Source organism: Epinephelus moara, chromosome 4 (assembly GCF_006386435.1).
Source record: "Epinephelus moara isolate mb chromosome 4, YSFRI_EMoa_1.0, whole genome shotgun sequence".
NCBI lineage: Eukaryota > Metazoa > Chordata > Actinopteri > Perciformes > Serranidae > Epinephelus > Epinephelus moara.
This window is the reverse complement of record NC_065509.1, coordinates 7,969,801-7,989,429: the sequence shown is the minus strand read 5'-3', so window position 1 is coordinate 7,989,429 and position 19,629 is coordinate 7,969,801. Positions and strand designations below refer to the sequence as shown.

The 19,629-nt window shown below is 41.6% G+C and overlaps 1 protein-coding gene across 2 annotated transcripts in view; it reads right to left on the bottom strand.

Moving 5' to 3' along the window:
• rell2 (RELT like 2) overlaps positions 1-17,532 on the bottom strand; it is a 28,184-nt gene extending 10,652 nt beyond the window's left edge. The window contains exon 1 of one of the 2 annotated variants that reach the window (XM_050042694.1): positions 17,390-17,532. The gene's annotated coding sequence lies outside the window, so the exon portion shown is untranslated. Of the gene's footprint in view, positions 1-3,591; positions 3,733-17,389 lie in introns of those variants that run through there. The other variant, XM_050042693.1, reaches the window with a different exon arrangement.
• Positions 17,533-19,629: the final 2,097 nt, after the last annotated feature.

The window sequence follows — 19,629 nt, the reverse complement described above, 5'->3', positions numbered from 1 at the left end:
AAGTCCTCCTCCCTGCTCTTAACAGATCTCACCTTAGGAGCTCTCTTAAGAGCTAAGATTCTTTAGGAATACCTTTTATCTTTACCAGGATCTACTCTTAACTTTGAGGGGAAATTCTTAGAAAACATCATGATTCTAAGAATTTTCTTAGAATTTGGCCACTANCTCTTAAGAGCTAAGATTCTTTAGGAATACCTTTTATCTTTACCAGGATCTACTCTTAACTTTGAGGGGAAATTCTTAGAAAACATCATGATTCTAAGAATTTTCTTAGAATTTGGCCACTAGGAGCAACTCTTTGCACTAAGAATCTTTAGGAATACGGCCCCTGGTCTCAGATGGCGAGCTTTTAGTGCACCTTTGGCGAAACTAGAGCCCTTTGACTTATTTCCACCCTGCCGACAGTGGGACTTATATTCATTGTGCCGACAGTGGCTTGGAAAATCGCCCATAACTGTGTCACACGGGAAAGAGGGAAGAGGGAAGGCGGCTGGAGTTCCTCCAACATTTGCGGTCAGATTATCATATATTTTTATTGACAAAAATATAGGCTGCTTCGGCTGATTTTTTTTTATGCGCACATGTGCCCCTAAATATTTTTTACAGTTCGCACACACGTATTTTTAGTCGAGTGAAACGCTCGCACTGTCGAGCGCTGGATCTGACAGCCTGAGCACATCGGCACAAAACGCGTTTGAGATATTATTTATATCATGAGAAGTCAATACTTTCGGCAGCCTAAATCTTTTATTTAGAAACTATGGCGGGTCAAATTAAACTATGGCGGGCCGCCATAGTTTCGTTAATTAATGGGAAACACTGCAGAATTGCTAAGACGTTACACTCCATTTCCATTTTCAGTGTAACATGTCCACTCTGATTCCTGCGAGGGAAGGGGATTTGATTTTCCCTAACTAGTCACTGGAGACCAACATATCTGCCTGAATCTAACCTATTTTAAGTCCACGCTGATGCGTAGTCATGCAAACATATTTAACAAATTATGATGTTGGGTGATATTGAGAATACATGTCAATTTACAACAGCCTCAATGGCAGCATCTATTTTTTCTGTAGTGGTTGTCATTGTTGTTATCACTACTCATTGGTTCCAGTGCACTCCTTGACAACGTTTGACAACAGCAGTTTGAAAGCAGCATGACAATGGTGTTAGTCCCACCTGTTGTGCTGATTAGCTAATCGATAGTCCCCGCATGGCGCTCATTGGTCATTTTTATTTAAACCTATAAAACACTGTTTTATGTCTCGATGCCAGACAGATCAGTCAGCTCAGAAGAGTAGCCAAATTCCAAGGTCAGGACCCCTGCCATACCACTAACTCTTGCTGCCTTCAAATGGGGTCATGTTTACTATGTTCTAAGAAAAGAGTCTATATGAATGCCCCACTCTTGTGGTATTCACAACTCCAGAAGTGTAAATTTTTGAAATGTTCGGAGTTCACGAGTTGTGAACTGCTGCTGTTTCGAAAATGGTGGAGGGCATCGAAGTTCATTTGTCAAGTGGATAGTAAGTTAATATTGTAAAATTAGCTGTGTAGAGTTTTTCTTGATAATGAGGAATGAGGAAAAAGTTAACATTCCCAACAGTCTCATCTTTTTCCTCTGTCATTACATGTCATGATCCTGGGTCCTTGTTTGTACACTGTTTCCTCTGTTATTTTGTAGTCACTCTCCTCATCTGTCATGTCTTGTTTTACTTCCTGTCTATGTGTGTTATGCTGCCTATGTTATCGTCTACACAACCCTGCTTAGTTTCACCTATTCCTCTGATTAGTTTCACCTATCCCTCATTACCCCTTTCTGCCTTGTGTCTTTAGTCTGTGTGTTCCCTCTTATCTGTGCCAGTTCGTCTTCATACCCCACTGTAGCGTTCAAGCCTTTTTTCTCAGTATCAGTGTTAGTTTCCTAGTGTTTTATCGTGTTCTCCTGTCACCAGTTACCAGACTGATGTTTTCCTGCCTACCCTTGGACTCTCATCTTGTAAGCAATCCCTTCAATAAATCATTGAACTGTTCCGGTTGCCTCCACATGCATCTGCGTTTGGATTCTACCCTGCAATTTCCTGAGACTCTAACATTATGCCTTTGCAGGCCTAGTTCCTGTATTATGTAACCTGCTTGCTAGCTTGTTAAATTGTTACTCGGTTGGCCTCTAGACTCATCCATGTTGCCATTGCCTTGCAGCAGTGTTCTCATGATTTAACTACTTGAACACTAAGCATATTGTGTGCAAGACTTCCCATGTCACAGCCATGAGCTCAAGAGTTCCATTTGGCAGCATCAAGCAGCATCTGACTCCAGCCACTCCTTCCTGCCCTGCAATAACTCCTTTCCTTCCAGTCGCAGGCCCAATCCCAATCTCCACCCTAAGGCCTAAACCCTGAACCCTCATGGACTGGAGTATGAGAGGCTGCAAGGGCTCGAAATGGTATAAGGAATGGGACAGCACATATGTTACCTTGACAACACCAAAACATGTTACTTAAGGGGTCGGTCCCTGATTTGAACATCTGCAGGACTCTTGCCATAATTTTAGTCGTTCTTGTCGAAACAGCATCATTAAGTACAATTAAAAGAAATGGTAGATAAATAAACTAGATTTATCATTATTTGTAGATGATTAAACTAGGTTTGTAATATCCGTGCCCTTCTGCACGACATTTAGTCATGACGTATGGAGAACAAAACCCAATGTCTACAAAATCTCATAATGTCGACAACACATGACATTCTAATGTCCTTAGACATTTAAGATATCATCAACCAGATTTTCATTCCAACCAAATTTGCCATCTGTCCAGTGTAAGAGTCCATTATCTTTCTGATGTCATACTGACATCCAGTGCCAGCTGGGAAGGCTGCAGTTCATACTACAACAGTGGGTTCAACAATTTAGGGGTCTGTAGCTGAGAGGAGGAACAAGGACACCCCAAGTGGAATGAAATAAATGAAACTGTAAGTTTTATTTATGTCTGACAGACTCTCAATATCAGAGACACAGTGTGGTCAAGGCTAGATTATCAACCAGGGCAAAGCAGGCAGCTGCCCCAGGGGGCCCCAGACCAACAGGAACCCTGAACCCCCAGGTTCGCTGTGTGTTATTTGGTTTGTTGCAGTTTGAATAAATGCAAATGTGTTTGGGAATGTGCACCACTCAAGGACATTAACAACAGAACTAATAAGGGCCCTAAGACCGGGCCTTAGTTAATTCCTAACTTTTGTGTCAAAATGTAATTTTAACACCTTAAATAAAAGGTGCATATTCCCAAGTAAATGTGTTGTGTTCAATTACAAAAAAATAATCTGAAACACAGCAGGTTCAGTTATTGCTCAAGCAAATTAATATTGACTAGTATATGTGCAAAATATTGTATAACACAGTAAACAAAAAGGGCAGTAGGCCTGGAACACTTTACGAAAGCAAGGATAACAGAAGAAGAAAACAAATTCAAAGTTTGTGCCCAGCATCAATTGACAATTATTCCTGAACACAAATATGCAAGCTTTGAAAAATACTGTAACCTTGCAGCATCTTTCTTTATGCCTGATAGCTGACAAATAGATAGTCCTTACCATTGTGCTGCTGGTCAACAGTGGATGCTTCCGAACATGTGTGCCAACAAAAAACACAAGAACAAGCTGTAGAGATTTGGTTGATAAACAATGTAAAAATGTGTGTGTTGGATAAGAGGCTAAAAAGAGCGGACAGTGTGAGCCCCTCCTGTACAGGAGGGTTCCCCTTAGCCCCACCCTTTCTGTCTATCTATGCTGAGGCACAGAGACAGTGTGTGAGAAGGAAAAGAGAAAACAAGGGAACCTCATCTTCTCTGGTACAACAATAAAACTCATAGGTACTGTACATCATATATTATAAAGATTTATATATGTATATAATTATGTGTCATATAACATGAAATTATGAATCTACAAAAAGTTAATATACACATCCATACACACACAGTGCAGACTGAGAATTAACTTATGGCAGCTTATCAGTGTTGCCCTCCTGCTGGCTTATCAGCGTCCAATAACGCCCCTCACACACACACACACACACACACACACACACACACACATATCAGCAAATGTTTTAGGCTGGTTAAGCAATGATATCATTGGCACTCGCTGCTAAACATCATACATTATCAAACATCACCAGTTCAAATAAATGTTTGGTGATAATTCATAGTGCAGTAATAATGATCATAAATTATTTTGGCCATCTTGTTGAGACCACATGGGGGATGTATCGTAGTTTGTAAACAAACTGAAACACCCCCCATGTGACAATGGAGATTGAGCCAATCAGAGTATAGTACGTTCCAGGACACCACCGTCGATGTCACCGATGACATCAATGAACTCTCTTTCTGAGTTTCTGGTGGATTTCATTTGTAAAACAACAGAAGCAACTGAACCCAAAACAACAGTTAAGTCCTCCCACAGCCAAAAATCATGGATTACCAGAACCAGTCAAGATAAACACACACTACAGCAAGTCTGGAAACTCTAAGCACTAATTTACATATAAATGTTACATAATTAGTAATTATTATTTTTATTATTATTACAATCAATCAATCAATCAATCATTTACTTGTTATATGGAATTGTACAACATATAACTCCAGTGAAATGTGATCCCATCAGCTCCTTTTACTTGTGCACTGTAATGTAGTTCTTTGTTGGATCTTCTTACATTGTTGGCTGCTATTTTATTAACTTCCTTGTTTTCAGATGGTTCTGGTGATCCATGGTTTCTGGTTGTGAACCAGTTTAATTGTCCACACATCCTGACCCCAGCAAGATGCATTGTCCCTCCTCCTGAATATGGCCGGCGATGCTCTGCAGTTGCCTTTGAATGGCATACAGCAGTAATCCACAGCAGGAACAGGATAGCACCTCACATTTCTAGCGTCACACCAGTCCTTATTCAGCGTAAAGTACACACCTATCTCCTTCTGGCCTCGATTTAGCCAAGTTTCAGTGAATCAAAGGATACCACACTTCCTGACATTCAGTGGGAAACTGATGTGGCATGGAACCCTTCCAGTTTATTTTCCAAGGCCTATGGTGTGGCTTTTCCTTCTTCCCTTGATGTTTACTGGTGTTTACATTTAAAAAACATCGACCAGGCTAACTAAGAGGAGTCATAAGAAGGAGAGTTTACAGACTGATGAGCTGATCTCCTCATCCTGATGAGTGACTCGTAGCCACACGCCACCATCGTCCAAAGTCAACCAACACTTGCAAAATAGACAAAATAGCATAAATTTAGTACAAATTTAGAGAAGCTGACAGAGTTGACTGGAAACATCTACGCCAATTACTATGAATAATATAGGTTTATGGAGGGCATTTTGCATAATACAAAAACAAAACAACCCAAGGCCTCCTCAGTGACTTAGGAGACAGGCATGAAAAGTTAAGAAAAAAGGAAAATATACCAATAACATCACATTTTGCCTTGAGTGGTGCTGTGTGTCCAACCTAAGGCAGCAGATATTACTGAAGTTTCAATAAACATCAGCATCTCTTTTACCACAGTTGCAAAAACAGACCAGGTTTTTCACTGGTAGTAATAGTAGTTACTGGATGTAACCTCAGTTGTTTGAGTACAAGAACTGCAAGGAGAGAAGGAGGGAGTGACATGACACCTGGACGTGGCGAGTTATCTGACCAGATTATCATATTTTATAAAAAATGCAGTGCAAATGACTTTGCCACAGAGTTCCTGCCCGAGTGTCCTTGTTTGTCTTCATTTCTAGTGTTGTGCTGCATTTTTGTTTTTTTGCTACTAATGCTCAAAGTAAAGACATACTGCCTTGTCTCCTGTCTGTTTCAGTCCTCATTCTCTGCCCCTGTTGCAGGTGATTACAGCTTTTGTGCTGCCCCCAAATTTAATGCTTGCAGCTCTACGCCACTGCTAACAGTTGATGATGTTGCTGCCAGCTGGTACTGCCACATCTACCACCACTGCCCTCTTCTGGTGTTTGTCCACCACCACTATGTCCAGTTAGCCAGCAGCTGTTTGTCAGTCTGGAAGCTTAAGTCCCACAAGATCTTAGCCCTGTTGTTCTCAACCACCTTCAGTGGTGTGTCCCATTGGGATTTGGGTACTTCGAGTCCATACAGAGTACATTTGTTCCTGTACACTATCCCAGCCAATTGGTTGTGCCTCTCCATGTAGGGTGATCCTGCTTGCATCTTACACCCTGCCACTATGTGCTGAATCGTCTCAGGGGCATCTTTGGGCCTTGGGTCTGATCTGCTGTGGTAGATCCTAGTCTCTATGGCTCTTGTGCTTAGGGCTTGTTCTTGTGCTGCGATGATTAGTGCCTCCGTGCTGTCTGTCAGTCCAGCATTCTCCAGCCACTGGTAGGTCTTCTTGATATCAGCCACTTCCTCTATCTGACGGTGGTATGCACCATGTAGGGGCTTGTCCCTCCATGTTGTTTGCATCTCCTCCTCTTTGCTCTCATCAGGTTTCTGTTGTCTGAGGCATTCACTTAGCAGGTCATCCTTTGGGGCCATCTTCTTGATGTACTCCTGGATTTTAGATGTTTCATCCTGGATAGTGGCTCTGATGCTCACTCGTCCTCGGCCTCCCTCTTTCTGCTTAGTGTATAGCTTCAGGGTGCTGGACTTAGGGTGGAACCCTCCATGCATGATAAGGAGCTTTCTTGTCTTGATATCTGTGGCTTCAATCTCCTCATTTGGCCAGCTTATGATCCCAGCTGGGTATCTGATGACTGGCTTGGCAATGCTTACATGTCGATGGCTCTGACCTTGTTCTGACCATTCAGCTGACTTCTCAGGACTTGCCTTACTCTCTGGAGGTATTTGGTGGTGGTCGACTTCCTCGCAGCCTCCTCATGATTTCCATTAGCCTGCAGGATCCCAAGGTACTTGTAGCTGTCCTGGATATCTCCTACATTGCCCTCTGGTAGGTCAACTCCCTCAGTTCTGATCATCTTGCCTCTCTTTGATCTTTTTACCATCCGGCCACACTTGTCTAATCCGAATGACATCCCTATGGCCATGCTGTAGATCCTGGCGGTGTGGATCAGTGAGTCGATTTCTAGCTCATTCTTGGCGTACAGCTTGATGTCATCCAGGTCATTGAGCAGGTGGCTGATTGTTGCCCCACTTTGCAATCGGTATCCATAGCCAGTCTTCTTGATGATCTGACTGAGGGGATTCAGGCCTACTCAGAACCGCAGTGGTGACAGTGCATTCCCTTGGTATATGCCGCATTTGATGTTGACTCGGGCAATCGGCTTTGAATTGGCCTCTAGGGTCATCTTCCACATTCCCATGGAGTTCTTTATGAAGGCTGTTAGTGTCCTGTTGATCTTATACAGTTCCAGAAATTCCAGTATCCAGGTGTGTGGCATTGAGTCGTAGGCTTTCTTGTAGTCAATCCAGGTGCTGCACAGGTTGGTCTTCCTGCTCTTGCAGTCTTGGCCGATTGCTCTGCGGACACTTTTTATCACGTCCAGAGTCGAATTCCATCTGGTTGGCATGTCTTGTATGAGCGACTCCTTCTTTTGTCCATGTTCAATTTCTTGTTGTTCTAATTCTGCAGCACTTGCCGGACTGTGTTTGAAGTGGCCCACAGCTTTTCTGCATTTGGCCAGGACATTGTCAAATGCACTGTTCAGTAGAGATACTATGACAGAGCGCTGGAGACTGGGGGCGACACAAGGGACGTGTTCAAAAGGCAGATGTCTCCCAGCAGTGATCATATTTCTTGCACCATCAGTGCTAAGTGTGCTGACTTTGTGACTATGTCTCTTCAGTTTTCATTACAGTCAGAGCATGTGAATGCAGCTCCCACTGTTCATCAATATAATGCACTGTACCTCTGAGGTAATTATGGTTACCCAGTGATGTCCAGTAGTCTCCAGTGAGAGCAACAGTTGGTGCATGTTGTAACGCCGTCGCTTTTGTAGCCCCCTCCTTTTCATACAACTCGTGTATTCTTCTTGTGATGGTGCGTTTCAAGGAAGGCTCATACGTGCTGTCATTCTTTGCGATCCTAGGAACATTCCTCAGACCAACATCTTCCACAATACTAATCGGCCTGCAGTTTGTAGCTATCCACTTCACTATGGCATTTGTTAGCTTGTCTTGCTGTTGTTTATCTATACTTCTCCCACACGTTGCATCCAACGTAGTCTTCCGAAGCCTCCCTCCACTATTCTGGTGGGTGATTTGCTGGCATCAACAGTGTGTATTGCATTTAAGTAATACTTCAGACTCGAAGTACTCTGGTGATAAGAAAATTAAACTTTGCAGTGGTTACAAATAACTTTGGTTCTATCAGCTCCGCTGTCTGGAAGAGATTTAAAATTAAAATGTCCATGTAAGAGTTCTCATTGGTTGAGACGTGTGATGACGTCCATCCCAAGCCAGTACTGATCAACATCCCACCCTTCCTGTGACCCATGGTTTATCTGTATGTGTATTCCGTGCCAGTGAGCAACGGACTTTCAAAATAATCATACTAATAAAAAAAACAAACTGCGTTAATGCGCGATAAAATAATTGTCCACGTTAACTTGCCCATCCCTAATATATACATACATATACTTCCTGTTTATGTTCAAACACACACTTAGAAGATCTTTATTCACAGAGCTCTCATCTGTGTTTTTACAACATAAACCACATAAAAATCCCATCTCCTCCCCAAACCCTATTTTTAGTACCAGTTTAATCTCTGTTCCCTCTGTTTGCTTAGACTGAATACACCAGGGAGCGGAAGGATACACAAGTGGAAGAATACTTTATCTGTTTAGTTTATCTAATTTATGCCTGAGTTGATATTTTTTTATATGGAAAATGTTTTCTTATTTTCTTTAAAATAAGTGAAATGAAATGCAATTATTACAATTATGGAAGAATCGTAATCAAAGTGTTTTATCCCACCATGAAGGGGTTCTGTGGAAAAGAAAGACTATAAATGGAACATAAATTGTGGTAGTGTGACATTGAATTAGTAGTGGAAAGTTTCTAAGGGTGGAGATATATTTTCCCTCAAGTCCCAAGTCATGACAACAAGTTTTCATCTTCTTATCTGACCCTGACCAAAACCTTCCCCTACTCTTAACTGGACTGTGTTTGCTTCGCTTGCCAAAGTTCCACTATCACCTTATTTTTCAAACGATGATTATATAAAATTAGGCAAGCGTCGGCCTGCTGTTGTAACACCAATTTCATTTACACATTGTCAACAACATGTGATATTATTGCTGTTACATAGAACCATTTAGTAAAGATACATTATGCATCCAGGTGTTCCTGCTGTCAACCACAGTTTACTGTTTTCTTTAAGATAGTAAGGGCTCACACACACACAAACACACTTACACACAAACCCAGACACACACACAAACAACCATGTGATTGACCTGTTCTTGACCCCTAAGAGCAGCACACAAATACACACACAGCATAGCATCTTACTCTGTGTAAAGAGTGTAAAAAAGACATATTTGTTTTATTTTTTACATTTAAGGATGAAGTAAAATGACTCTCCTTAGAAATACTTGACTAAATGTCCATTAGCCAGATGCATTTAACAATTGAGTGAGTCACGGCACACACACTGTTCTCATTTGTACTTGTAGGAGGAACAACACAAACACCTTGTCTAGATCGGCCGTGAAGCAAAAGCAACACATCAGAAGCATAACAGTCCTCTGTCAGTGTTACACTGTCTCTTCAGCCACAGGACTGCTGTGAGCACTCCAAAGAGTTTTGACAGCACTCACAGCCCAATATACAATTAAGGAAGTTGGAAGAAATAAATTAATAAATAAATAAATAAATTTCATGTTGTAGTTAAGCTTTCAACTCCCCATGTGGGGACAGCTGTATTCATTAAAACTAAAGACTACTTTCAGACAGACGACAGCACTGTGTGAAAACACACAGACTCCTCAGTCATTTGATGCTGTTGATGCAGCAAGGGTGCCAAAAGCAAAGGGCTCCAGCTAAAAATACAGTGTCATCCATCAAAAAAATTTAATCTGGCTCAATACAGTGCAACAACATCTGGCAAGGTGCTGCTCTGACCAATCAAATGCAAGCACACATTTCTGGTAGATTACTTTGTAACAAAAATGGAGTGCTTTTACCGTCCAGTTTGCGATCGCTGTGACAAAATAAAATGATTGTCACTGTAACAACTTGCCAGTAGTAAGATCAGGGAGTAATAAAACTGCAGTGTACTGGTCTCTAATAAACCTTCACACTTATGGCTCTTTCACTCAAACTGGACATCATGAACCAGATCTCATTGTCTCATCAATACCTAAAGTTACACGCCTCCACCAACACAAACCTTGCTCAGTCACTCAACTCTGCATTATCATATTACTATCCTATGGTGTGTTCACAGCAAACACAAAGTGAGCATTTCATGCTGTAACATTAAATAAAAATGTTACTAAAAAAAAGTCAATGCAAAGACACGAATAGATGCGAATTCTTTTTTTTTTGTTTTTAAAGATTTGTTTATTCAAAAAAAAAAAATCCTGTACAGCATTGCTCATAGTAGAGTACAATACAAATATCTTTTTTCTTTTTAATAACCCAACCAAAATATAATATATATACTAACATATTATAGAGCAAATAAAAAATAGTAATAAACAGTATTATACATAAAAATACGAACATTCACATACACAAAACACCAGCCCCCCCCCCCCCAAAAAAGAAATACCCACTTAGGATCCAACTGACCACCCCAAATCCCCCCCGCCCCTCCCACCCACGCACACACACACACACACACACACACACACACACACACTGGGGATGGACCTCGCGGCTACAGTGGTAATGCTCAACAGGAAGGCAAAATGAAGGATCAAGAAAACAAGTCAGCTAAAAAAATGGGTACATAGTGGAAAACAAATGCTTGATGGGTTCAACTGGTAGGAAGCTGAACTAGCTCGTTGAAATGATCTATGAAGGGCTGCCATATGTCATAGAATTTCTTACTTGAGCCTCTCAGTGTGTATTTTATTTTCTCAAGTTTCAAAAAGAACATGACATCATTAAGCCATTGGGCTGTGGAAGGGCTCTTGGCGGACTTCCAGTGTAGTAGTATTACACGTCTAGCTAATAGGGAAGTGAATGCAATGATTTGTTTTTGTTTAGGGTTAAAAGCAACCTCAACAGAGGGGGTTCCAAAAATTGCTATAAGTGGACATGGTTGCAAAACAAAGTCAAGGACTGAAGACAAAGTGGTAAAAAAACTGCCCCAGTAAGCTTGGAGTGCCGGACACATATAAAACATATGGCTCAAGTCGCAAGGAGTTTGCCGGCATCTGCTGCATTTATCCTCCACCTCCGGATAGAATTCGGAAAGCCTGGACTTGGAGAGATGGGCTCTGTGCAGTACTTTAAGTTGTATGCCCACCAAACCAATAGGTTTATCATCCAATTTAGCCAGTTCAGCTTTAAGACTTTGATTCTCTTTCTGGAGCGCGGCAATATCATCAGTGCACCCAGAGAGAGCTTGTTGCATTTCTTCCACGGTACTTTTCAGCGTACCTAGTTCCACATGCGTGGCCGCTCTGTCGGTGGAGAGTTGAGTTTTCACCGCTTGAAGTTCAGACTTAATTGTAGATAGGTCCTCACCGAGTGCCGCTCTTAGCTCTGACTTGAAGATGTCAGCGATGTCCTTACGCAGGTCGGCGAGGAGCTCAAGTTTCAGGGCGGCGGGGTCCACAGGTGAAACCACCGGAGGGGGTAAGCTCTCGGAGTGGGGAGGGGAGTCAGACAAGAGCGGGGCTTGTGGGCCCGGCCTCGGCGGACGCAGTTTAGCGGATTTATTTGCCATTGTAAGCTCACAGCGAAGTAGAAAACCAAACACACTGTTGCTTCGGTTGTTTAAAAAACAAGTTTAAGCACAACAAGCGCTGGTAATAATACTGTAAAATACAGGGTCTGCAGGAGCTTCCGCACCTACGTCCTACTCCATTACTAGCTCCAAGCTCCCGAATAGATGCGAATTCACACCAAGCGATGCAAATGATGCAAAATTCACATTATTTCCGGTTTCACACAAGTTGAAAATTTTCAACTTGCATGAGAAATTGACATCACCTAGAATTAGAAATGGAGGACAAACTTACTGTCACCGTCCTTGGGCACCTGGAGCTCTAAGACTCAACATCAGTACTGCACAGAGACTGAACAAAAAAGGAGAGGGCTCAGAAAAAGGTGAGCCAAGGACTACATGCTAAGTTTTGAAAGTATGTATTGTGTATGTTATATTGTTTAGTTATTTCTAAATGCTCTGAGTAATTTAAGCTGGTCTTTTATTGTGGAGGGTATCCATTTGAAGGACTGAAGTGGTAAGGCATTGCTGTGACAGTATAAAAAATACAGAGCATTGCGGTCTTGGTTCACACTAGCTCAGAACACGGAGTCTCCAGGTTTTTGACAGCACTTGATTCCAGCCAACAGTTGTACTTTACTGCAAATCAAGCTGTCTTTCATCAGCATGACCGAGCACAGCTGTTAATGCTCAATAATCACCAGGTGCAAAATACTTCAGAAAACAATTCAGCTGACAAATTAACCAAAGGCTTTGGTCATGTATATTGTTGTTTTCTCACACTCAAGGCATTTGACATACTGTCAGCCTTTTTTACACATATGCTGTCTCGGCGTGTCAGCCCAGCTCAGCAGGGATTTGCACCTCTCAGGCTAGCCGCTTGAAGCTATGTCTTTAATGATGATGCATTTGTCTTGAGTCGGTGACATTTAAAGGCAGTGCCCTCTTTAGCACTTCTTACTATTGCACTGTGCCAGGATTTTTGGTAGCCAGCTACCTATCATCATGGATTTCCAGGCTGTTGTTGCAGTTTTGCTTGGCACTACTGCTTATTGCTTACACAGTTGAAATTAATGGAGCATCTGCTGTCTGGCAAAAGCAGCGGAGGCTTTTTAGACATGTCGCTGTATTGTCACTGAATGTTGACAAAGCCCAATTGACATCACCCAACCCACTTGGAAGTAGTCGGGCAAGCTTTGACCTGACTTTCCTCCTTCTTAGGAGCTACTTGACACATTTAAACTGGTAATGGAAACATAAATCAACAAGGCATGGTTTGACTCGGCATGGCCAAAAGTGCCGATTGAAAATCCCTAATTGTCAGTGTGGGGCTAACCCCACATCGCAGCCTCTCGAACTATGTGCAATTAAAACCCCATTTAAAACTATTCTATCAGTCACTTGCCTAATAACAGAATTACCGCCTCCATGAACCAGTCAAGTTGTACTTACAGTTTACATCCATGTCTGTGAAAACATGGATGCTTCGCACACAGAAGATCTATACAATCAGTACAGTTTCAAGATTAGAGTCACCAGTTCAGTATCTGAACAAATGTCTCTCCTTCTGTTCCTAAGATATGACATTGAATAGTGGCCAGAAAAGTGTTTTTGCAGAACATTATGATGTCACAGTGATGGTAACCTTCGATCTTTTTCGATATAAAATTACTCATCACTTCATTTTGTGTGAATGTTGTCAAAATTAGCATATGAATTCTTGAGTTATGATCAAATGCACCTTTTGTATGGTTACAGTGACCTATGGCCAGCAAAATGTAATCAGTTCATTGTTGAGTCCGAGTGGGGCTGGGCAATATGACCAAAATCTCATATCACGATATAGGTCATTTCATATCCCGATAACGATACATATCACGATATAGCACATTTTAGAGACAGGCAGCAGAGTTATATAAACTCGTTATGTTACTGTAAGTGCCGTAAAAGCTTCGCGAATTAAAAAGCCAAGAAAAGTAATTTATCAATGTGATCCGTGCAAAAGATGGACAGACTCCAACTGACGAAAAATATTGCTGTAAAAAGTGTATTTTACGTCACAATGATATAAACGATAGAGCAAAATATTAAACGATAGACATTTTTCTCTCGTCACACGATAAAAACTTGAAACTTGAAAAAGCATTCCCAAAAGGTATCCTTGACATATCACGTTTAGAAGAAAGAGACAGACAAGGTCACAGAAACCCTGACCTTTGATCACCAAAATCCAGTCAGTTCATCACTGAGTCCAAATGGACCTTTGTGCCAAATTTGAAGAAATTCCCTCAAGGCGTCCTTGAGATATTGTGATCATGAGAATGGGATGGATAGATTAACAGATGGATGTACATACATACATACATACGTATTGATGGATGGACTGACAACCTGAAAACATAATGCCCCCACCACAATTGTTGCTGTCACAAAGGCATAATAATGATACATAACAGCAGCAACCGAGGATGCTTCCTGTCATGCATTAAAGCTACTCAGTACCACTAAAACCACACTGTTATCCTGCTGTCCTCACTTGCCACAAATTACCCATCACCTCTACATGAATACCACAAAACTACAAGAGATGTGTAAAGCATCACTTCCTGTTATATCTAATCGATGACCATGGATGTGAAGACAGAGATGATACAGAAGATACAGATGCCAGAGGACACAGATAGGTGTGATGCTGAGAGTCTCTCCCTTACACACACTCACAGCTTAAAGAGACACACAGCTGAAAGAAGCGGAGAGATGACTCAGCATCATCATGACCTCGACAGGGTTGTCTCCCAGTGACGTGTGTATATGCGTGTTCAGTGCTGTATGACTGAATTGTGTCACTCAGCATATAGTCTCACAAAAAAATAAAGAAAAAGAGATACCGCGAAGGAGGGATGAGAAATGTGTGGTACAGTGTGTGTGTGTGTGTGTGTGTGTGTGTGTGTGTGTGTGTGTGTGTGTGTGTTTGTGAAGGTATCATTACTTCGGAGAACTCTGACATCACGGGGATCTATTATAGTTTGCATGCGTCATGACAGAGAGAAGGGAGGGCAGGGTGACTGAATTTTTTATATGAACACCGCTGGCTGTAGTGATGCAGCAAACCTTTACAGTGAATGTGAATTATCAAACTGAAATGTTAATTAAAAGTTTCTGTTCCATCACACCTCTGTATGTGTTAAGCTCAAGCTATTAAAAGTCACATTATAACCTTAACAAAAGAAGTCATGCCAAGTTAATTTTATTCATTTAAGTCACAAATATGGATCAAGTGACTTTAATAAGTATTTACTGCGGTGCTTTTGGATATTTAAGGTTCCCCTGGTTTGATTACTTCCTGTATGTTTGTAGAAGGCTGTTGCTATTAATGGGCATGTCCACTCTGTTCTCTCCTTTGTGCTACTGAAATCACCTAATGGAAAGGGCAATAAAGCCTGCCAGGCAATAAATACGACACTAAAATACTGAACCAAGATTCCAGTCTGTTCCAAGGTTTTAACTGTCCAAAAGATCTGTCTTAATGAAAGTCAATGCACAATCACCCTCCAGTAATATTTATCAATCTGAAGTGTGAAGTGATGCTAAACTTTCCACGTTTAGTGCTATTTAAGACACACAAAAGTAAAAACATTTACTTCGTCAGCTTCATGATTTTCTTAAAAACACCACTCATATCTCTAATCACCATGACAGTCAATACATCAGCAGATTAGCATCAGATTTAATCTTACCATCTTCATCCCGACTTTTATTACTACCATGCCTCTAATTTACAGGGACAAAGGGAATCCATACTTTCATACATACATACATACATACGTCTCAGATTCCTTTAAATGTTTTCCTGATCCTTCACACCTTAAGAGAGTGAATCACAACAAGGCAGCTCATGTGACAGGCAGCATACTATCCTATACCTTTTCCCTTAACTGAAGTGCCATACACAATTAGGCCTTAAGATCCATCTACACGTTTTATTTTTGTTATTAATTACTTCTTAACATTTGTGTGTGCAACTAGGGATCACAGTGATAAAGGGAGAGCATTCCATAAGCTGGGTGCAACAGCTTGAAAAGGGTTGTATAGCAAGTGTAAGGAACAACCAGTGACTGTTCAGACGACCTAAGTGGTCCATTAGGAGAATTGAATCCCTTGCTTCCTTGTTCGGCTCAATGAAACTATCAACTATCAGCTTGTCTTGTAAGATGTGTTGCACGTGCTCTTTGACTGACCCATTCTTGTTTTTTGTCTCCTTTGGGAACTCCCAAAGTATGGATGCTACCACCTAAAATGTACACACACACACACACACACACACACACATACATATATATACAGTATATACTATCTAGATAGATAGATAGACAGATATGATAGAAATGTGTGTGTGCGTGTGTGTGTGTGTGTGTGTGTGTGTGTGTGTGTGTGTGTGTGTGTAAAACAGTGCTTTTATAAACACAGATGATCTGGTCACTTTTTCCACATCACAACTGATGACAGAAATAGTTAGGCTATAGCAAGTGACATCTGATTATTATCAACTTTCCGTGGGATCGCTGGGAACTTTGCAGTTATTCCCCTGGCTGAGGCTGGTTAGTCTACATTCCTGAACTGTCCATGTTATAAACACGGATGACTGCCAATGAGAATCCACAACCTTATTCAGAGGTCATTAATGGGCCTGCTTCAGTGTTGTACACTGGCACCCCCCCACAGCATCAGCCGCGCCACTCCTTCCTTGCTACTGGTCTTTATTAACAGTTGATGGTAAAGGTATCGTCCTCCCATTCTACAGTACCGGCTAATCACTCTCAGCAGACGTCATTCGGAAATGTTTTAATCTGCCGCGGCTTTACTTGTCTGTAGCTCCCAAAGTCTTAAAACGTGTCTGAATACTTTCATTCAATCACATAGCGCTTCTCTTCAATTCGGCTCACACAGAGTCCATTAATCACCATATCCCTGTGTAATTTACCCTACTTTAAGCACGTAGTAGCACGCTGTTTGCACCTGGTCACGCGAGGCGCGCTGTGTTTTGGTGGAACATGTTTTAAAGTTTACAACGTTGATATTAGTGGAAATTGATGGATCAAATGAAGCCGAATTCACCAGTGGCCTCCATACATTTCAGAAATATCTTGGGTTTAATTTTATTTAGTAAGTGTACCTCCGAAAAGTCACAATCATACAAATGAGCGAGTTTCTTCAATGGACTTTGGCGTGTCATTTTATATGCAGGATACGGGACGACGTATGTCAGGTCTATAGTGTACCGGCACCTACAGTAACGCTGATTCACCGCATCATCTTCCCCACCCAGTCAATAACACCCAAACCACACCGTCATTTTCATCTCTGAGAGCACGCTGCCATCACCCAGAGCAAAGCCGTCTGATCACACAGTGAGACCTTATCTGAATCCTGAAGGTTAAATACTGAACCGGTATATTAAGACCAACTGGTCCCAAAACACCACAGAACAGAGGCATCTTCCAGGATACTCACCTTCAGTCAGGCAGGGACACCGCCCCGTCCTCTCCGGTGCTCCTGATGGGGAGATGCTGTCCCATGGCTGCAGCCTTCTCCGTGTCCTCTGGCCGGAGCAGGACGATGCGGCTGTCTGTCTGCTGAGGAGGACAGAACGACAGGACGCTGGGAGGCATCTGTCTGTCTGTCTGTCTGCTCCATAGGCTGCTCCTGCTGCAAATTTGAATGTAACCTTTGTTTATCCAGTCAGCTGAGCTCCACGCAGCTTCACATGGACTGGGATAGGCTGTTTTATTTATAGGTCTCACCCTCCTCCCACACAACATTTTACAATGCAGTTATTTTAACAAATGATTTTCCACGTGGTATGAATTTTTTTTTTGTGCATTTTCTGAAAACACAACTCTGTACCCTATGAAATCTTAACTTTAACCTTTTCTGCTGCTTAAGACGAAATCAAATAGTTTCTGTCTGTGTTTCATCTCTTATGGAAGCTTTGTCCCACCAGGAAAATACATACATTAAAAGAAAGAAAGGAAGAAAGAAAAACTCAACTATTTACAGATGAGGTCAATGTCCTTACTTCCAATCTACACCCTATAGGTTTGTATGGTATATGTTGATATCAGTTCCATATGAATTATATATTCTTTCAGAGGCACACTGGGGACACTAAGTGCTTTGGGCAATTTGAGCAGAGAAATGCTCACATCAGATAAAAACTCTATCAGAGGATCTACTGAAAAGCTTGTGGCTTTTTCCTGTTCTATTCTGTCCTAAAAACATCCTTCTTGACATTTACTTTAACCCCCTGAAATGACTCCGTTTATCCATATATACTAAACAATTTTTTTTTTTCTGAATAGACTTTTCTCATGCACTCAACAGATATATTTCTGTCAAAGCTTGGTCGCAAATTTTTTAAAATCTGTGTTAATGAGCACTTCTCCAAGATAAAGCATCCACCTGACAGGTGTGGCATATTAAGATGCTGATTAAACAGCATCATTTACTACACAGGTGTGTCTTGGGATGGTCATAATAAAAGGCCAGTCTAAAATGTGCAGTTTGATAAGGACACAGATGTCAAACTTTTGGTTCATTTCGCTACTATAAGCCATCTCAAATGGCTTTTCCATGAATTTGGCGGTACATCCAACCGGCCTCACAACAGCGCAAGTTGGTTATGATGACGAACTGCTGTCAGGTCAAGACCCTAGTGAGGACGACCATCATGGAGATGAGCTTCACTGTGATGGTTTCTCATGGTTTGTGCAGAAATTCTTCTGTTGTACAAACCAATTATTGCCTCAGCTGTTCAGGTGGCTGGTCTCAGACAATCTTGCAGGTAAGGATGCTGGATGTGGAGGTCCTGAGCTGGTGTGGTTACATGGTGTCTGCAGTTGTGAGGCCGGTTGGATGTACTGCCAAAGCAACACTGCTTGTGGTAATGAAATGAACATTCAAGACAAAAGTTCTAGTGGACGTTCCTGCAGTCAGCATGCCAATGGCACGCTCCCTCAAAACTTGAGACATCTGTGACATTGTATAATGTTATAACACTGAACATTTTAGAGTGACCTTTTACTGTGACTATCCAAAGGTAGGCTACACCATTGTAGTAATGATGCTGTGAAATCAGCATCTTGATATGTCACACCTGTCAGGTGGATGGATAATCTTGGAAAAGGAGAAGTGCTCACTAACATGGAACTTAACAAATCTTCAGGGAAAGATATCTACTGAGTGCACAAAGAAATCTTCGATCTTTAACTTAAATCGGTAAAAAATGCAAAGTCTTGCATTTAAATTTTTGTTAAGTACAATTTTGCCACCTTCCCCCTAGTTGGTGCCTTCGTTGACCTCCTGTGATGCCTATAAGAAGATCAGTCACTGGGATTGGCCACCAGTTTAAGACTAATGACTATAATATCAATCATGCTGTTATGTATGGTTGAGTCCTCAAAACTTGTTTGTTCAGTTAAGTTCTTCACCTGGTTATTTCTCAACTTCTATTTATTAGACTAGTCTTTATAGTCATCACTGTATCCATCACTGGCACCCTCTCCTTTTTATCCATGTGAGCCAGCACAAGCTCTGTCCCTGCCATTCTTCCCTGCACAGAAAATAAAAGAAACCTGCAGCGCCTAAGAAGTGCCTATACTGAGACATAGCTGCTGCATCTCATTAAAATCTTTATTTATAACCACGTTTTGTGCTCCAGATCTCATCTCTCCAGAGCTCACTGAATCATTGCC